Here is a 14,157-nt window from a genome sequence, read left to right on the forward strand (position 1 = left end):
TTTATTTATTTATAAATTTATTTTTTTAGTATATAAACATTCTACTTTTGCCACGTTAGGCCCAAAGACTCAGAAGATACAGATACTTTACAAATTATTATTATCTATTGGAGAAAGAATAATGAGAGAGCACAAACATAAGTATTCTGCTCCATTCAGGAAGGTGGTGCAACCCAAAACACATCACCTTCTTTAATCCATAGGCAGAGCCAGCCTTAGCATGAAGCAATGCAAAGCAATATTATTATTTATTATTATTATTATTTTGATTTCTATACCGCCCTTCCAAAAATAGCTCAGGGCAGTTTACAAAGAGAAATAACAAATAAATAAGATGGCTCCCAAAGGGCTCACATTCTAAAACGAAACATAAGATAGACACCAGCAACAGTCACTGGAAGTACTGTGCAGGGGGTTGATAGGGCCAGTTACTCTCCCCCTGCTAAATAAAGAGAATAACCACGGTAAAAGGTGCCTCTTTGCCCAGTTAGCAGGGCTTCAAGCAGCACATATGGGGAGGGTCCATAGCTCCATGGAAGAGCACCTGTTTTGCATGGAGGAGACCCCTGGTTCCATCCCTGGAATCTCCAAGTAGGTCTGGGGAAGACCTCTGTCTGAAAAGCTGGAGATCCACTACTAGTCAATGTAGACCAGGCCTGCTCAGTTTAAGCCCCCAACTGTTTTTGAATGACAACTCCCATAATCCCCAACCACACTGGCCGATAGCCAGGGATTATGGGAATTGTAGGCCAACATCTGCAGGAGGGCCAAAGTTGAGCAGTCCTGGTGTAGATAATACTGAACTAGACGGACAAACAGTCTGATTCAGTATAAAACAACTATAATATATAGTTGTTATATATATTATCTATAATATATAATATATAAATAATATATTCATATAGTATAAAACAGTATAAACCACCCAGAGACTTACGTTTGGGGTGGTATACAAATATATTAAACAAACAAACAAACTTCATACATTCAGAAGGGATACTGTTTTCTGCCCTCCAATTTCCACCACTTATGTTATTCAGGAAATGAGCTCCAGTTGGAAGCGAAGGATTCATTTTTACATTTGAAATATCTACGGCTGGCACTGTCCCTAAGAAACATACCCAGCAATTACATCATCTTCTAAAAGCAGTGATGTTCATACAAAAAGTGTTAAACATTATTATAGTTCTAAGAACTGAATCAAGACTGGAGAAGAAAGAAACTTCAAAATCTTAAAAGCTAACATCAAAATTTTACGCACCAGGTCGTAAGAGGGTTGGAAACTTTCCAGCCATGTGCTGTGATTTCAATCACTCTTATCCTGAAAGCTATGACAACTGCATGTCTTTCCACCTCTTATCAGTTTGCACACCCCAGACAGGAAATTCATGGATTAGTTTTTCTGAAGTAAATGGGCCATGTTTTACTATATACTAGAGCTTGCTTTACTCTTATATGGACTGCAAAATAAAGCTCTGAAGCCAGAGCTTTGATAATAAATAAATAAAAATAAATATGCAAAATAAAGCTCTGAAGCCAGAAGTTATTAAACTTCGCCACAGTAAACCTCCATAGGTCAAAAATTGTTTGCACTGCTTTCAAGGCTGGTTCCTTTCATATGGTCATGTTCATGTTTTTCAGAGTCATGGAGCAAATATTACAGAGTTTGCCACTGCCTGTGGTATAACACATTCATTTTTTTGTGTGTGCCACCATAGTGCCTGGTTAAATCAGTGTGGCAGGTTTTCATAGCATTTTAAGCTGTAACCTAGAAAAATTGAAGTTAGCCCCAGAAGTAGGACTAGCACTGCTGCAAAAGATGTATACATATTGGTCTAGAGTGTGACTGTTCCCTATTACTGCAAGTGGCACTTACTGTTTATTGCCATGATTAGTAACAAACTCTTCCTACCCCACACTTGCCCCATGTTCAGAGCAGTTTTGGAAGTGTTTTTGAGAATTTTTTTTTAAAAGGTTTTGAACCTGAAAGGGCAGATAGCTTCTCTCGCTTTCTGCCCACTACAATGCAAGGTTCTCTCCTCAACTTCATAATGCCTCCCCCACCTCCAATTCTGCCTTTTAAATATTTTATTTACAAATATATCTGGCTTGTAGCAGTTTTGCTTAGTCCAATAAAAGACAGAGGTCCAACAGTAGAGCAAATCAAGGTACATGGAACCCTCCAGGAACAGAACATACACTGGAAGACCACCTATTGTGGCCACAAAACTTTACTGACCATGTTCTGAAAATTGTTCTTTTTGCTTGGGATATTTGCATGTGTGTGTTACCACTGAGAAACAAGCAGCACTGCACATTGCCTAGATCTGGAAACTATTTCTCAGCAGAACACTTTTTTTTTTTTTAAGCATAATATGAGGTGAGATGGAGGATAGGAATGCAGGTACAGAGTCATTTGTTTGTATCAGCACTAGTGTTCCCTTTAACTGCGATTCCAGACGTTGTTGACTACAACTTCCATAATCCCCAACCAGAAGGCCATTGTAGCTGGGGATTCTGGGAGTTGTAGTCAACAACATCTGGGAATCGCAGTTAGAGGGAACACTGATCAACACAAATGTAATAATAACGACACTTGCTCAACCAAAAATTGTTTTTGAGTTCAGGAAAGAAAACATGGTGTAGAATGTAAGCATAGAAACTGTTGTAACACAAATGTGTCTCAGATTGGCATATTAAACAGTGAGCAGTAGGACAAACTGATACCGCAATTTATCATTCTGCTAAGGAAAGCCCCATAATTTTGCCTGAGCAAAATGCTTGTAAGCATACAACAGGGAACAATTTAGCCTCAGCCTAGGAGTCCCAAGAGACACTTTTCTACCTACGAACCTTTCAAGTGTGAACTCTTAGTTCTAGGGTGAAGTATTTCATGGCAGCCCTGAATGAAGAAAAATGGAAGGGCAGTGGGTTAGGATTTCAGTCCTACACACAGAAATAATCCAGTGCTTTGGGGTGATTGAGAAGTATGTGCTTGCTGGGTTCTCAAAATGGAATCCAAGGTTCAGTAGGGACCCATGCCATGCTGAAGGATACACATTGACAGAGAAGAGAATGCACATTGCTGCACACACAAGAGTTAAATTTTGGTAATATTAACTACTGCTTTTGACAATCTAACCCCTCCACCCTCCCCTGACATAATATAAGCAAAACAACTTGAATAAAAGAAGTGAAGGTATTAAGATAATCATCCTGGAGTTCACTCCTTAATTATTTCCTGTTACAATATGTCAGTCAATATATATTTTCATATAAAGATGAGATTGAGATAGAGAGATGCACGAAAATGACCTCTTCTCATAGCAGAAAGTATTTGACATCAACAACAAAAAATCAATCTGCTTTTCCATTTCCCATTTGCCTATGAAATACTGAAAGCTAACTTCCCTTCCAAGGGTTAAAAATAATAATCAACCATTAATAATCAACTACAACATTTGCACTGCTTGCCACAGAGAACAGAAAAAGTGCTTGCTATTTTTCTCGCCGCAAAATCCATGTAGCAAATCAGCTCATCTAATGAAGTTTTGACACGGCAGAGGCACTGCAGTCAAACTGAGGGCGGTTAGAGAGAGGGGAGGGAGATGTAGCAAAGTACTGCATCTGTTAACATTTTTATCTTGTGCACGAGTGCGCACTCAGAGAGAGCTATGTCAAGAAAATTGTTATTCCTGGTGCCATTTCAGCCGCAAAACATTGAAACTGATTTTTTTTTTTTAAGCAAACAGACAGACATCAACAGCCTCATTTAAACAAATATTTAGAGGAGTTTGCTTACCGTGTGCGTCCAAACAACAACCCAACTGCTGTCGAAAGACACCCAATTTCCTTTAAAAATGAATTAAAAGGGGGTCTTCTTTTGCAGCTCTTAATCTTCAAGCCGAGTCTGCGACCAACCTTCCTTCTCTTTTCATTAGCTGGACATGTGTCAGCTCCCTCACATCTGCGATTTCTCACTGACTAGAGCCGCCTGTCCAATTCCAGAGAAACACAGATGGATCCCAGATGGGAAGGTCCTGCCAAACAGACCAGCTTTTACCTTGCCAGAATACCCAGATACGAGCGTGCACACACACAAACCCTCCCTTCTCTCTCTTCAGCTCTCCTCTGCCTCCCCCGTTGCTTGCTCTCTCTGTTACCAGGGCTGTTTGCCAGCTGATGTCACCGAGTACACACCTACCAGTGGCTTTCAGCTAGTCTGACATTAACATGTTAAAGACATGTAATTTGTTTATGGCCAACAATAGGAGCGCTTTCGCTATCGTGTGGCTAAAACTAGCTAAGGTCTCTCAAGAGGAAGAGCTTCAAAGGCTAGGACACTATTGCATATGCAATAGGACTGACCTTTCCAGAAGTCCTCTTATCTTCCCCAACCCTGCTCATCCCAACCCACTTTTCTGCTTCTGGGGCTTTTTCCTATGGAGAATGCCTTCTGGAAAACACTCACAAGCAAACAACAAAAACAATTTGTGGCACCTAAAAGGCTAACATATATTGCAACATGTGCTTCTATGACCACCAAACACACACAGATATCCAGTCAAATGAGCATAGAACCCAATCAGCATGGGTGTGTCTCACTCCTGATTAGAGGCCACCTGTAATGAATGGGCATAGCAAGGTGTATAGTGTAAAACAAGAGGATGGGCAGAAAGTAGATCACGTAGATCTCTGGGTGATTTGCAATAGATTAAGGATATCTGACTCCCAATGGTTTAACGACAGCAACTGGAAAGCTTTCATCCCCTACCCCTGAAATCAGGCTGCTGATATTGAAAACAAAGTCCTGTGCTGAACATGAGCTCAGAGGCACCTTGTTCCTTAATTCTAAGTGTATTATTCTGCCCCCAGTTCAAGCCATGACTTTGCAACTGGCTCCATAACTCTCTATAAAAACACAAAGTAGATCCCACAACCTTGAATTGAAGTGTGTCCAAACATCTAATGAGAAAAAAGTATCTTCTGTGGTACACTAAGCGCAATTAGTGAAGAGAGTGTCCAGGTTCCAAATTTTTCAAAGAAAGAAAATCTCTCTGTTCTGAAGGGATACGAGACAGACTCCTGCTCACCTAGGTAACTATTTCATGTACTGTATCTGTCAAAGTGGCCTCTGGCCCATGAAAGCATAAGCCACAGTATGTATTTCTTTATCATTAAAGTGTTGAGTTTTATTCCAATAGGCTAATCTGGTTGACCCCTCCAAAACTCTACCAGCAGCCTGTAACACTGAAGAAAAGCTGCATCTTAGCTTCCCAGTTTTTAAAAACTGGATATTGGAGGAACTGTCTGGCAAATTAGCACATTAATTTTTTGAAGTCTTTCAAGAGCACATAAATCTTTCCTATAAACTGCCTCCGATATCTTGGCCACAAAGTTTGCATCACTACAAATGTGGCATGTGTTAGCAATTAGAAAGCAGCCCAAAAACTTGGGGGGGCGGGAGTTCCGATATTGCAGGAGTTCAAAACTGGATCTGAACTCCCCATCACAGGAACTGTACTTTCATAAAGCAAGCACTGGAGAAATATTTCTGGAAAATGTATAACTTGGTGGAACAGGATGTACACTGTGGGGTAGGAGACATTGCTGACCAAAGAAGAAGAAACAGACCCACTGATTTCAGTCATCCAAGTGTAGCTCACAGCCCCTTAGCATCACAACTCAGACAGCTCTGTATTGATGAAAGAGAGCTTTTTACTAAGGTTCTTGAACTCTCTCAACTAAGTGAAGCATGAATTAGGAAGCTTTGGGGCAGAAGTTGTGGGTGTGCACTCGATGCAAAGAGCTCCTGGCTCTCAGGGAACAAGTTCATTCCTGTGAAGCCAAGGTGGCTGACCTGAAGACGCTCAGGGAGGCAGAGAGATATGTGGATGAGACCCTCAGGGCTGCGATAGAAGCATCCCACTCCCAAGCCAACAGCTCCTCTGCTGTCATGGAGAATGAAGGTCTCAGGGAAGGAGGACAGTCTGAGGAAGAGGGAAATGCTCCCTTTGAAGGGACCCCTTCCTTGGGTGATGCACTCATATCCTCCTGCACAGAGGATACTCCTCCGGGGGGTGGGGGGACTCTTAGTAGTGGGTGATTCGATCATCAGGGGCATAGAGAGATGGGTTTGTGACCTGCATATAAACCACACAGTGACTTGCCTGCCTGGTGCTAAGGTTGCGGATGTCACGCAGCATCTAGATAGGCAGTTAAGCAGAGTCGGGGAGGAGTCAGATGTCATGGTGCACATTGGCACTAACAATGTTGGGAAATGCATTTGGGAGGTCCTGGAAGCCAAATTTAGGCTGCTAGTTAGCATACAGAAGTACAGACCCCCCCATAGTAGCATCCTCTGGAGTGTTCCATGTGCAAGGCCAGGGAAACAGGCAGAGCTGAGGGATCTCAATGCGTAATTGAGGCGGTGGTACTGGGAGGAGGGATCTAGATTTATTAGGCACTGGTATATATTTTGGGGTAAGCAAAGCCTATACAAAAGGGATGGGCTCTTCTTGAACCAAGGTGGAACCAGACTGCTGGGGTTTAAAATTAAAAAAAAAGGTTGCTGAACAGCTTTTAAAATAATGCCTGGGGGATGCCGACAGGAACTGGGTGGTTCAGAAAAAAGAAAAGAAAAACCCTTAAGGTGCAAAGATGCAAACCTTTCAGATAAACCAGAAGGGGATGGAATAGAACCAAGAGCAGAACAGATGGGAAAACATGGCAGCTGGTCAAAAAGGTCAAATGACAGAGAGATAGCATGTGCCAACACCAGGTAAGACACTAGTCATATAGGTGTTTCATATACCAATGCCAGAAGCCTCTGAGCCAAGATGAGCAAGCAGGAGTGCTTGGCTGCTAATGAAAACAAAGATATAGTGGGCATAATGGAAACCTAGTACAATGGTGAGAACCAGTGGGACACTCTTATTCCTGGATACAAATGCTACTGAAAGGATGGGGGGGGGCAGGGGGAGAGAGAGAGAGGCAGATTGGAGGTGGAGTAGCACCATATATTAAGGAAGGGATAGAATCCAACCCGCTAGAAAACCCAGGAGGACCAGAGTCCTCCACAGAATCATAATGGGTAACAATACAAGGACTGAAAGGAAATGTGTTCCTAGGATCGTGCTATCACCCTCTGAATCAAGATGCTAAGAGTGACCTGGAGTTGGACAAGACTCCAGAGAGAAGTCAGAGAAGCATCAAAGAGAAACAGAGCTGTAATGGGTGACTTCAATTACCCTCATCAGCTGCAGTGGCGCAGCGGGGAAGCAGCTTGCCTAGGGAGCAAGAGGTTGTTAGTTCAAATCCCCGCCGGTGTGCTTCGCAGATTGTGCCTAGTAAATATATATTTGTAGTCACCTATATCGGGCAGCAGCGATATTGGAAGGTGCTGGAGGCTCACTTCAGTGACAAAGGCATCATCTCATACTGTGTGGGAGAAAGGCAATGTAAATCACTCCTGTATTCTACCAAGAAAACCACATGGCTCTGTGGTCGCCAGGAATCAACACCAACTTGACTGCACAATCTTTCCTTTCCAATTACCCTCACATAGAGGGACTGACACAAAGAGGCCAAATTTCTAGACATGCTAAATGACCATGATTTTGCCAAGGGAGCAAGAGGTTGCTGGTTCGAATCCCCACTGGTATGTTTCCCAGACCATGGGAAACACCTATATCGGGCAGCACCAATATAGGAAGATGCTGAATGGCATCATCTCATACGGCGCGGGAGATGGCAAAGGTAGACCCCTCCTATAGTCTACCTAAGACAACCACAGGGCTCTCTGGTCACCAGGAGTTGACAGCAACTCGACGGCACAACTTTACTTTAGAACTTGTTTAAATCTGAGATATGACTTTTCCATGTGACAATTCGTGAGAATAAGGGAGCACAAAAGATATCTCAAAGGAGATAAATTATCCTTAAGTTCTGCTTCTAAGAAGTACACAAGAAAGTTGTTCTACATGCTGGCCTTTTTATATCTGCTATTCTTAATCAGTTTTTCTGCCAGCCAAGATACACCATATGTTAATATATTTTAGGCTGCACTCTCCTAAATATGCATACTTAAACAAATAAAAAAGGTCCACTCCCATGTAAACATGGACAGAGTCAGGCTGCTAGTCTTTACTGTCTCAGAACATAGCTAGTATCACAAACCTTAATGTCATTTACTCACACCAGAGAGTTCATCAATATCATATAACAGTACTATAGACAATGTAGCAGATTAGACAATGGAACTAATTACAGTTCTGCCCCAGCATCTTAATCTGTCATCTACTGATGGAGTCTGTCAGCCAGCAGAGGGAGCCCAGATCACAAGAGCAGGTCACTCAGCTGATACCCTCTACAGAAGCACATTTGCTGTAGTTAGTATATTTGCTGAAAAGATAGCTTTGCCTGCTTGAAACTATGGGTTCCCCATTCCTGAATTGATTCAATGTGGTGTCTGCACCACAGAGCATGAATGATTGTGTCACCTAAAATGGGTAATGCAATGATACCAAATAGCTTGCCCCTCTTAAAACCTGTGGGCTGCTGGATTAAGAGCACAAACTGTATAAAGTTAAGTTGTGCCGCCAAGTCGGTTCAACTCTTGGCGACCACAGAGCCCTGTAGTTGTCTTTGGAAGAACACAGGAGGGGTTTACCATTGCCATCTCCCGCGCAGTGTGAGATGATGCCTTTCAGCATCTTCCTGTATCGCTGCTGCCCAATATAGGTCTGGGAAACATACCAGCGGGGATTTGAACCAGCAGCCTCTTGCTCCCTAGGCAAGTTACTTCTCCGCTGCATCATTAGGTGGCTTGCAAGCTGTATAGAGTATAAATATAGCAGGTGCAACAAAATACCACAGGTGACATGTAGCAAGTGGACTCTAGGTTGCTCACCTCAATACATTTGATGATTTGGGAAGCTGAGTTATCTTTCTTTCTATACTGAAGAGATAAAGCTGTCTCATATTGGGTTAGATCACTGGTTCATCTAGTTCAGTGACTGGCAGTGGCTTTCCAGAGTTTCAAAGAGGAGTCTCACCCAGCCCTACCTGGGGATGCCAAGGATTGAACCCAAGACCTTCTGCATGCAAAGCACATGCTCTATTACTAAGCTATGGACCCTACCCAACATTCAAAAACAGCACATGACTCCTTAGAAGCTGGACAGAAAACATGAGTTTAAATTGTGAATATTTGTATGGTAAGAACAGTTCGCCTGGTGGTCTAAAGATATGAAGCCAATATCATCAGTCTGTGATTGGTCCTGACTGTCATCTCTTCAGGTAATTACTCAACAACAAAACCTAGGATAAGAGACAAGGCTGGCCATCATGTTACCCAATGGATTCCTGCCTAATAGTTGCATCTTCAAGCTAAAGGTAAAGTGTGCTGTCAAGTCGATTTTGACTCCTGGCACCCACAGAGCCCTGTGGTTTTCTTTTGGTAGAATACAGGAGACGGTTACCATTGTCTCCTCCTACGCAATATGAGAGGATGCCTTTGAACATCTTCATACATCACTGCTGCTTGATATAGGTACCAGTGGAGACCTGAACCGGCAAACTTCTGCTTGTTAGTCAAGCATTTCCCTACTGTGCCATTAGGTGGCTATCTTCAAGCTATTCCTCCTAAAAGAACTATTACAAACAGTAAGATCCCATCAAAGAAAAGGATTTAGGAAATGTATGCCCAGAAAGCTTAACTAGAACAAGAAGTCTGGAACTTTTTTTTTTTTAAGCAAGCAGGCAAATCAGCTTGGAGGGACAGCAGCCGTCGCCACGGATTTTGCAATCCAGACAGCAGCAAACCTACGGAAAGGAATAATAGTGCTTGAAATAATCTGAGATATTGCTTGAAGCTGGTTTTACTTTCTTCTCATAAATTTCCATGCAACAAACTAAGAAAACCAAAGTCTGGGCACAGAAGACTATTCATACCTGCATCCTTGATGCGGTTTCAGGGAAACAGCAAGGAAATCTGGAAAAGTATGTTGAGTTTTAATATTATTTTTTTTGCCAATCACGGTCCATTTCCAGAGTTAGCGCCGAAGCTGAATTTGTGTTAACGGCTGTTAACTATCACAACACAATACAGACTTCTTTGCTTTTTCTAGCTTTTACTCTGGAAAGAGATCCTTGACCACTGGTGGCTATCAAATGTTTGGTTCGTCTGTGAGGACCTTTTAGGAAACCAAATGCACTCGTTTATTGGACCCGATCCCAGCAGTATGCTCAGCCAGTGCTGGCCCCTCATTCACCCAGGCTCTGAACAGAAGAAACTACACGCAGATCAGGAAAGGCCATGGATTTACCATGTCAACATACGAGGAAGAAGAAGAAAGCAGATTGTGTGACTTTGGGACACAGAACCATCTTCTTAAAAAAATTTCTTTGTAAAACCGCTTTGAGAACGTTTAGTGAAAAGCGGTATATAAATATTTAGTTAGTTAGTTATTTGAAATATTTATACCCCGCCCCTCCAGTGCACTACGGCTTGGGGCGGCTCCCAACAATAAGACAGACACAAGATACAATAAAAGTAATAAAATTAACTAAATTAAACAAACAGACAAAAAGGTTGTCAGATTAAAAACCACAAATCATTATTAGGTTCAAATTAAAACTGAAAATTATAAAAAGCTGCAGAACATTCATCATAGTAGTAGAAATCGTACCTATTTCTACTTCCAATCTCCTGGTTTAGAGCTAAATACTGGACATATGGGAAACCCCACTGCAGAAGTAACAATTTCCAGATGGGTAGCAGTTATTTTTACCGCAACAGACCGATACTAAGAGTCCTGTGGCACTAAAAAGACCAACACGTTTATTTTAGCATAAGCTTATATACTAGAGCCCACTCATCAGTGCATGAAGTGTTATTCTCAGTTGGCAGGTACATATACACATAGCGATAGAGACAGAAGACTCTTTTTGAAATGTAAACAGTGGGGTCAAAGGGCTAAGGAGTGCAAGGGTACCGTCAGAGACCATTTTCATGCAAAGCTTCAGTGTAAGAGATAAGTACACTGAGGAAACAGTACAGCAGTGATAGTAGATAAAGCAGACTTCCTGGTTTTGAAAGTTCATTAACACATGTAGTGACAATATTTTATTTATTTACTTACTTACATTTCTAGCCCGCCCTATACCCAAAGGTCTCAAAGCGGGTTACAATAAAACCAATATAAAACATAATTCAAATTCAGCATCATAAAATCAAAAATACAGTTAAAAATACAGTGCCTGAGAGGGGAAGGACCACTACATCTCTAGTTAAAGGCCAGGGTAAAGAGGTGTGTCTTCACCATTCTCCTGAATGTACACACTGTTGGAGTTTGGCGCACCTCAGAGGGAAGGGCATTCCACAGCCTAGGGGCCACCACAGAGAAAGCCATCGCACATGCCCTTTCATGGCTGACAACGGTGGCACTACCAAGAGGGCCTCTCCTACAGATCTTAACTGACGGGCAGGACTATATGGGAGAAGGCATTCCTTCAGGTATTTGTCAGGGCTTTATAAGTCAGTGTTAAAACCATGAATCGGGCTTCGTGGCAAACTGGCAACCAGTGCAGTTCCTTTAAGACCGATGTGATGTGCATCCTGATAGAAGTGCCCATTAGAAGTCTTGTTGCTGCATTCTGCACTAGTTGCAGCCTCTGAACCATCTTCAGGGGCAGCCCCATATAAAGAAGATTACAATAATCCAGTCTGAAAGTTACCAGAGCATGGATCACTGTGACCAGCCTACCTCTATCCAGAAAGGGCTGTAGCTGGCAGACAAACCTAAGCTGAAAATAGGTACTCCTGGCCACCACTGCCACCTGGGCCTCTAGCGACAGCAATGAGTCGAGGAGTACCCCCAAGCTACGCACCTGTTCCTTCTGGGGTACTACCACCCCACCCAAGAATAGGATATCTCCTCACTTCATGGACTCGAGAGCTCCTGACACACAGTGCCTCCAACATCTGAATTTAGTTTCAATTTATTGGTCCACATCCAGCTAATTACCACCTCCAGGCAACGGTCAAGCACCTCAACCACCTCTCCTGATTGAGAAGGAATAGAGAGATAGAGCTGGGCATGAGCAGCATACCGATGGCACCTCACTCCAAACTCCTGATGACCTCTCCCAGCGGCTTCATATAGATGTTAAAAAGCATACGGGATAAAATCGAGCCTGAGGATTTTAGCCCGAGAACCCTAACCCTAACCCACAGGTCAACTCCCAGGAGGCTGAACAAAATTCCCCCATGGCAACTCTTTGATATCGACCCTGGAGATAGGGGCAAAACCACCACAATGCAGTCCCTCCAACCGCCAGTTCCTGAAGCCTTTCCAAAAGGATACCATGGTCAACTGTATCAAAAGCCGCCAAGAGATCAAGGAGAACCAGCAGGGTAGCACTGCCCCTCTCCCGGTAAAGATCATCAACCAGGGCGACCAAGGCCATTTTGGTGCCGTGAGCAGGCCTGAAGCCAGACTGGAAGAAATTCAAATAATCAGCTTCCTCCAAGCATGCCTGAGGCTGAGTCGCCACCGCCTTCTCCAGTACCTTGCCAAGGAAGGGTATATTAGCAACCGGGCGATAGTTACGCAAAACTTCCAGGTCTAGGGAGAATCTTTTAAGGAGGGGCTGTGCCACCGCCTCTTTAAGGGCCGGCAGAACAACCCCCTCCCGCAACGAGGCATTAACCACTCCCACGACGCACCCAGCTGTAGCCCTATGACTAGCTCTTATCAGCCATGATGGGCAAGGATCCAGGAGACACGTGGTTGGCCGGACGTCTACAGAGCAGCCTGTCCACATCCTCAGACTGCAACAAGTGAAACTAATCCATAGTAACTGAACCAAACAGTTCTCTGGACATCTGCAACAGACGATCCTGAGATGTGGCCTCAAATCCCATGCAGATCTGTATGATTTTATCCTCAAAGTGCCTCGCGAATTTATCACAGCAGGCCTCGGAGGGCACAATACCATCCTTTTTCCAGCCTGATGTCACTAGGCCATCACCACTTGGAAAAGCTCTGCTGTACGGCTACTCGAGGATGCAAAAATGGCAGATAAAAAGTTCTTTTTCGCCACCATGACCGCTACATGGTAGGCACGATAATATGCTCTAACCTGTGCTCGATCAGACTCGCATTGGGAAACACACCACCTGCACTCTAGCTGTCAGCCCTCCTGTTTCACTACCCGGAGTTCTGTGGCAGACCAGGGTGCTCTACAGGTCCCATAAGAACATCAAGGACATTTGAGAGTGATCGTGTCAATGGCCCTAGTCATCTTAGAATTCCATAGAGACCAGAGCATCAGCAGGACCACCACCCATGCCAACTGGTAATTCCCCCAGAGCAGGCCATCTCAATGCGTCCCTCATCCCTATGGAGGGGAACCACCACTGTGAGTCCAAATCTTACCAGCAAATGATCCGTCCATGACAACAGGTTCACCACCAACCCACCTATCAACAGATTCCCACCAACCTACTCCATATCAAAGCATGATTCCTAAACTGGTGGACCCAATCCTCTGCATGACAGCACCAAATGCCTATGCAAAAGGAACAGGGGGTGACTATGTAAAACTTAACTGCAGGAGAGAAAACATAGCAAGTGACATCCAATATCCAATAGAAAAGCATTGTTCTTAAACTGGTGAGTCCAGTCCTGAGAATGATGGAACCAAGTGGGTATGGTGTAGAGTGGTGTAGAGTAGGTTTCTTATGTAAAGATAAATGTATGATAATTACACACAGGAGATGACATCCAGACTAAATTACTCAGGCATAGTCTCACTGAAACTAGACATGATTAACTTAACCCATTAATTTCAATGGGACTACTCATGAGTATTTTAGTCTGGACGTCAGCCAATGACAATTTAAATCAGCAATGACTGATAACTATGCAGCCTCACTGAAATAAGTCACTTATATGAACGTAGTGAGATAGGAAATTATGATCTTTGTTTAATTGCAGAAGAACAGAATCAACTCTCCTGATAAATTCTAATTCATAAGTTTCATGCTCAAATCTTCTTTCGAAGTTCCTTTCTTGTAAAATGGCAACATTCAGGTCAGCAGCAAGATCCCAAGAGACCGATATGTTCCTCCACTAGTTTCTGAATGTTGCC

The 14,157-nt window shown here is 43.2% G+C and overlaps 1 protein-coding gene across 3 annotated transcripts in view; it reads right to left on the bottom strand.

Annotated features, from left to right (window-relative positions):
* Positions 1–14,157, bottom strand: part of CBFA2T2 (CBFA2/RUNX1 partner transcriptional co-repressor 2) — a 126,652-nt gene that overhangs the window by 76,197 nt on the left and 36,298 nt on the right. Inside the window, exon 1 of one of the 3 annotated variants that reach the window (XM_053246044.1) lies at positions 3,803–4,153. The exons of the other annotated variants lie outside the window; for them this stretch is intronic. The gene's annotated coding sequence lies outside the window, so the exon portion shown is untranslated. Of the gene's footprint in view, positions 1–3,802; positions 4,154–14,157 lie in introns of those variants that run through there. 3 annotated transcript variants of the gene reach the window in all.

The sequence above is a fragment of the Hemicordylus capensis genome, chromosome 4 (genome assembly GCF_027244095.1).
Source record: "Hemicordylus capensis ecotype Gifberg chromosome 4, rHemCap1.1.pri, whole genome shotgun sequence".
Lineage (NCBI taxonomy): Eukaryota > Metazoa > Chordata > Lepidosauria > Squamata > Cordylidae > Hemicordylus > Hemicordylus capensis.